The sequence below is a fragment of the Cebus imitator genome, unplaced genomic scaffold, assembly GCF_001604975.1.
Source record: "Cebus imitator isolate Cc_AM_T3 unplaced genomic scaffold, Cebus_imitator-1.0 Scaffold5, whole genome shotgun sequence".
NCBI lineage: Eukaryota > Metazoa > Chordata > Mammalia > Primates > Cebidae > Cebus > Cebus imitator.
The window spans coordinates 13,017,630-13,023,805 of record NW_016107320.1 but is presented as its reverse complement, the minus strand read 5'-3'; the positions used below and the strand labels follow the sequence as shown (position 1 = coordinate 13,023,805).

Sequence of the window (6,176 nt, the reverse complement as noted above, 5' to 3'; positions counted from 1 at the left end):
ACGGGGTTTCACCATGTTGACCAGGATGGTCTCGATCTCTTGACCTCGTGATCCACCCGCCTCGGCCTCCCAAAGTGCTGGGATTACAGGCTTGAGCCACCGTGCCCGGCTCTTGGATTTGTTTTTTCATTTTTATTTCCTTGACAACACGTTTTCAACCAGGATCCATTTTGTTTGAAAGTTAACATTGAGTTGTATTGTCACTGTACCAAATTTGGTTATTGCTTTTGTCTGTAATGAGGACTAGATTAGATCCTATCGATTCTAGCTGCTTTTGGTGAATAAAAGATAAACATTGTTGTTCATTTCCTTTTTGGTACCATAGGGGTGTGGTCAAGTTCCTAGAACCAGGTGGTTGGTTTTTACTTTTTGTTTCCTCTGTAAGTCCCCACCCCCATCTCTGCTTTTTCTTTTGTACGTGTGGGGTGAGGGTGAAGTTAAAATGTGATTAGAAAGGACTCATGGCTTACAAAGGAAGAATATTGATTTTTAGTGTAATTTGTGTCCTGTCCAGAGGGTAGAAATTGACTTTTGCTTCTGTTCATACTTCATAGCAGTTTGATTTTGCTGATTTTTAAAGGTATGTGTTTGGGTTCTTTAAAAATATGTATGTTTTACTTCAAATAGGGATGAGGGGCTTTTAGTTTTACAAGAAATAGCATTAAAAATATACCTCCATTATTTTTAAACAATACATATTTGTTACTATATTACCAAAAATTTTTAAATTATGAAAGCCAAAATGGGCAATACCAGAATTCATATCTTACAGTCAAAGGATCACTCTGATCATATAATTAGATTAAAATATTAGTAGAACACAGAACCAGAAATAATGGTGTCTTTTTTAAAAACTGACATTAGAGGATTTTAGCATCTTTCTATACGTAAGCATTTTTTCTTTGTAGAGTTTGTGGTTTCACTCTAGCAAACCCACGTACTGAAAATAATGGAGCATATTTTTTTAAAAATGAAGTTTCTTTTTTTTTTTTAGTCTTGCATTGAAAAAAATGAACTGTTTCTTTCCCCCCATTTTCTTCTTGGTGTCAGCTTGGGGAAAAAATTGTAAAATGAGAATCTTGATTTTGTCACCCAGAGATCTTCATATTCTATGATTAAATGTGAGTCATATTCAGAAGATATTTTTAGGGAGGCTTTGCCTATATGTACATATTAAATTGATTTCAAAGACAGGATCCAAATACAGGATCACTGAAACATTAAGTGATCATTCAGTTTGAAATTAGTATATGAATATATTTGATAGTTCTTGCTTCATACTTCACAGAATCTATGCTTAAGCTTGCCTTTATGTACTGCATTTCAGTCTTTTGATTTTAAAACGAAATGACCCTCTAGTTTTTCAACATTATGTATCTTTTTTTTTTTTTGAGAAGGAGTCTTACTCTGTCGCCCAGGCTGGAGTACAGTGGCGTGATCTCGGCTCACTGCAACCTCTGCCTGCTGGGTTCAAGCGATTCTCCTGCCTCAGCCTCCTAAGTAGCTCAGATTATAGGCACGCCCAGCTAATTTTTTTGTATATTTAGTAGAAATGGGTTTTCACCATGTTGGCCAGGCTGGTCTCAAATGTTTGATCTCATGATCCACCCACCTCAGCCTCCCAAAGTACAGGGATTACAGGCAAGAGCCACCACGCCCTGCCAACATTATGTGTGTCTTTAATTTTTTTTTTTTTTTTTTTTTCCGAGACAGAGTCTTGCTGTCGCCCAGACTGGAGTGCAGTGGCACAATCTCAACTCATTGCAGCTTCCATCTCCCGGGTGCAAGTGATTCTTCTGCCTCAGCCTCCCGAGTAGTTGGAACTGCAGGTGCCCACCACCATACCCAGCTAATTTTTGTATTTTTAGTAGAGATGGGGTTTCACCGTATTGGCCAGGCTGGCCTCGAACTCCTGACCTCGTGATCCACCCACGTCGGCCTCCCAAAGTGCTAGAATTACAAGCATAAGCCACTTCGCCTGGCCAAAAGTTTTTTTTTTTTTTTTTTTAAATAATGTTCTTGCTGCAGAAATTGCCAAACAGTGAAAATGCCAGGTTTTTAAGAACCAGCATAGCTGGTTCATTACTGTAGACTGTCTGCATGCACTCCATTCCTGTTACTATGGAAACACATTGAGTGTTGATTTATCATAAACCTTGAGAAATATTCCTTGCAGCAGTTCACATAAAGAAACATCTGGATCCTTTGTTTATCCTGTGTTAAAGAAGACCACCCTCTTCCTCTCCGTTGTGAAAATCATATTCTACTTTTTTTAGCTGTAAAAATTCTAATGTAGATCTATCAAGTACACTTTGTTTTATAGTATGATTGATTATGTTTACTAGAACAGCTTTGGAAAACAGATTGATTTTCATGCTGATTCAATTAACTACAACTATGATGATTGTATTTTGAGAGATTCTACATTCTGAATTTCAGATCTACATTATTAATAAGGTTTTAAATGGATACATTCATATGAGTTTCTTCTTTTATATATCTTGGTCTTCATTTGGGTTAACACTCACTCTGAAAGTTTATTTGACTTCATGCCAGCCTGTTGGAACTTTAAACCTTCATGAAAGTTAAGCCCAGAACTAAAGAGAATCTCAGTGGCATCTAAGTAAGCAGTTGTTAGTCACATTTTACCAAGGATATTTACCTGAGGAGATGGTAACTGCTTTTATATTCTGTTACTACCTCCATGCAAAGACCCACAGCAGCTCTGTGAAGCATTTCATTTATATGAAATAACTCTTAAGTTTATGCAGTTTAGTAAAAGATTCATGAAGCCCCTACTCTGAGCCTTTGAGTTTGGTTCCAAGAGCATATATGGGAATAACATTACTTCCTGCTCTTAAGAAAACTCACATAAACAGATTGTTTTATGATTAATTCTAAGAGGCACGCATAGAATATCTTAGAACATAGAGGAAAGTTACTCAGACTAACTTAGAGCTTAAATGACTACTTCTTTGAAATGACATTCTGAGCTCAAAAGATGGTTAAGAGTCAAGCAAAAAAATTAAAAAGTAAAAGGGTATATTACGGATAGGAGATACTGTTAGTAAAGGCCCAGAGGAGTGAAATCATAGTGTGCACAGAAATTTCCAGTGATTTTATATTACTAGGGTACAAAAGTGACTTAGAGTTGAAGAGGTAGCTTAGAGACCTTGCTTGGAGGGCCTTATATGATCTGTCAGTCTAGGTGCTTTGCCTCTCTCTGGGCAATGGGAAACCAGTGAAGGATTTTAATCAGGAGAGTGATGTGGTTAGATTTACAAATTAACCTAGGAATGTATTTGTAGAGTAGCTGGGTCTGAAAACAGAAATAGGCAACTTATATGACACCTTAATACCACTTCTAATTCCAAAAGACTTTAATAATGATATCAATGTAACGAATTGGTGGTGGTCGTTGAAATGGAGTCTTACTGTCACCCAGGCTCCAGTGCAGTGGCGTGATCTCGGCTCACTGCAACTTCCGCCTCCCAGGTTCAAGTGATTCTCCTGCCTCAGCCTCCTGAGTAGCTGGGATTACAGGTGCAGCACCACCACGCCTGGCTCATTTTTGTATTTTTAGCAGAAACAGGGTTTTGCCATGTTGGCCAGACTGGTCTCAAACTCGTGACCTTAGGTGATCCACCCACCTTAGCCTCCCAAAGTGCTGGGATTATAAGTGTGAGCCACTGCTCCGGGCCTAAGGAATTTTGAAGTATAATAAAATAAAAAGTTTCTATTATTGAGAAGCAATTGGCATTTTAAACATAGAAAAAGAATGAATATATGCAGCACAACATGTAATTCTATAAAGTGGAATCCAGCAATACATTCCACAAAAATAATTGTTTATGAATTTGTTATAGTCACTTAAACTCTAAATTTAGCATATTATGAATACTTAATTGACATTTATAGGCTGAAATTGTTCATCTGAAACATACAACATGATTTCTTTCTTTCTCTCTCTTGCCCTTTTTTTTTTTTTTACTTTAGAGAAAGGGTTTTACAGCGTTGCACAGGCTGGTCTTGAATGCCTGACCTCAAACAATCCCCCTCCTTGAGTCTCCTAAGTAGCTGGGATTGCAGGCATGAACCACTATGCCTGGCTTGATTTCTTTTCCTGTTTTTGGTTTTTGTTTATTTTTAAACTCTGTATCTGTGATTTGGCTTAAGGATTCTATAAACTTTTCTATTATCACAGCACCACACCTACCACCATGAGTAAGTTGGTAAATAACAAATAAGAGCACTAAAGCTTTGATTGATAATTTTCAACTTTTTTTCCTTATTTAAAACTGTGTAGTTTCAACAAAATAAGATGTATTCACTGATTGATTTATCTTTTTAAAAAAAATCAGCCTAGAAACATTCTTCAGAGGAAGAATTGATCAGAAATGGTTTTATGTGGTGATTTCATTTACTTGAAAGTATATAATAGAATGGATAGATTAGTACAATTATTTAGTCTTCCACCAGATTGTTAGTTAACTTTGGGGAGTGGGAGTGGCAAAGTGTGAAGTGAGGTTCGGTTGTTGTTGTTGTTGTTTTCTTTACATATTTAGGGATTGTGGGAAGTAAGCTTACTTGTTAAAAGCCAATGCTGTAGAACAGTGTGTGTTTGAATGCTGTGTTTACTTGATCTGGACTATGGGCAAGTTATTTAATCATACTGGCCTTGATTTTTCATTTGTAAAATGGGATAGTAATAGTATTTCCTCAAAGGGGTGTTCCACGAAGTAAAATAATATAACAAATGTAAAATGTTAAGGATAGTATTGACACTAACCTCTCAAATGTTAGCCATTAATATTATTGCCTTAAAAATAAATTGAACATACTGTCTTTATCAGGGATTTATTAAGAACAAAGGTATAAAAATTCTTGCTGGCCTGTACCAAGTAGTTTTAAAAGCAGTGTGTGAAGAACACCTTACTTCCACATACTGCTTGTTTCTCATGCCCTGAATGCCTCCTTAACCAGCATTGTTCTTCTCCTCAAATGTCTGTTATAATTGTAGTAGTAACACAATTTCAATTCTTAGTCACCTTCTGTTTCACATTGTTTGCTACTATTTTATGTGTCTTACTTAGAAAATCATACATGTCTTAAGAAAGAGATTGAAAGTGCTTTTAGGTCAGTGATTTTTTTTTTTTTTTAACCAGTTCTGTGTACCCAGCATTGCAATGAATGATAATAATAAAGAACTAACAAGTGGCCAGGCTCTGACTGTATGCCAGGCACTGTCTTAAGTGCTGTTCATGGATTAACTCTTAATTGTTAGAGCAACCCTGTACAAGGTACACAATTACAGGTATCCACAATTTCTGGCTAAGGAAACTGAGGATTAGGGATATTGAAAAAGTTGCCTAAAGTCACACAGCCAGCAGGACTTGGTATGCTCTTGAACTTAGTTTGATTCTGAACTTGTACTCTCAAGCATGGTGCTGAGTAGAGCCTCCTAATTTAGTGAGGTCTTAACCATTGTATCAGTTGGTGTGTCTGCTTTTTGAAGGCTGGCCACCAGACTCCACTATACATAAAAATCAACTATGTAAAGAAATTTAGTTGTGGTCCCAAAATATCTGTTTTTTATAAACCACCAAAACTGCTTTCTTGATTGCATTATTGTATTATTTGAAGGCAGAGTATGAAGAAGTATGGTCTTCTTCATGCTTAGGATTTCTAGAAAATGTAACAATGTGGCCCGTTTAGCTTGTTAGCTCAGAACATGGCACCAGAATTTAATGGAGGTTCTTACCTTAGGCACCTGTAACTTTTTGTTTTTAGTACTTCTTCCAAACACTAGCCAAATTATTTGTCGTTACCCTCACCCCCCACAACTTTTCCATTTTAAAATTTTCAAACATTTAGAAAAGTTGAAAGAATATTTCATTCAACATCTAGATTCGTCAATTGTTAACATTTTGTCTCATTTGCTTTACTCTAGGTATATGTACCTTTTTAAAAACCCTGAACCATTTGAAAGTTGTAGATACCATGACACTTTATGTATTTCAGCATAGCTCTCCTAAGAATGAGAACATTCTCTTATATAAACAGAATAGCATTATCAAGCTGGTGAAATTAATAGCTCCATTGTTTAAAGACAGTTCATATTTAAAATTCTGTAGTTAGGGCCGGGCGTAGTGGCTCAAGCCTGTAATCCCAGCACT

General features: G+C 36.5%; 1 protein-coding gene across 15 annotated transcripts in view; it reads left to right on the top strand.

The window, feature by feature from the left end:
• The window catches only part of NSD3 (nuclear receptor binding SET domain protein 3), a 115,307-nt gene that overhangs the window by 26,219 nt on the left and 82,912 nt on the right, over positions 1–6,176 (top strand). Inside the window, exon 1 of one of the 15 annotated variants that reach the window (XM_017536533.2) lies at positions 208–580. The exons of the other annotated variants lie outside the window; for them this stretch is intronic. The gene's annotated coding sequence lies outside the window, so the exon portion shown is untranslated. Of the gene's footprint in view, positions 1–207; positions 581–6,176 lie in introns of those variants that run through there. 15 annotated transcript variants of the gene reach the window in all.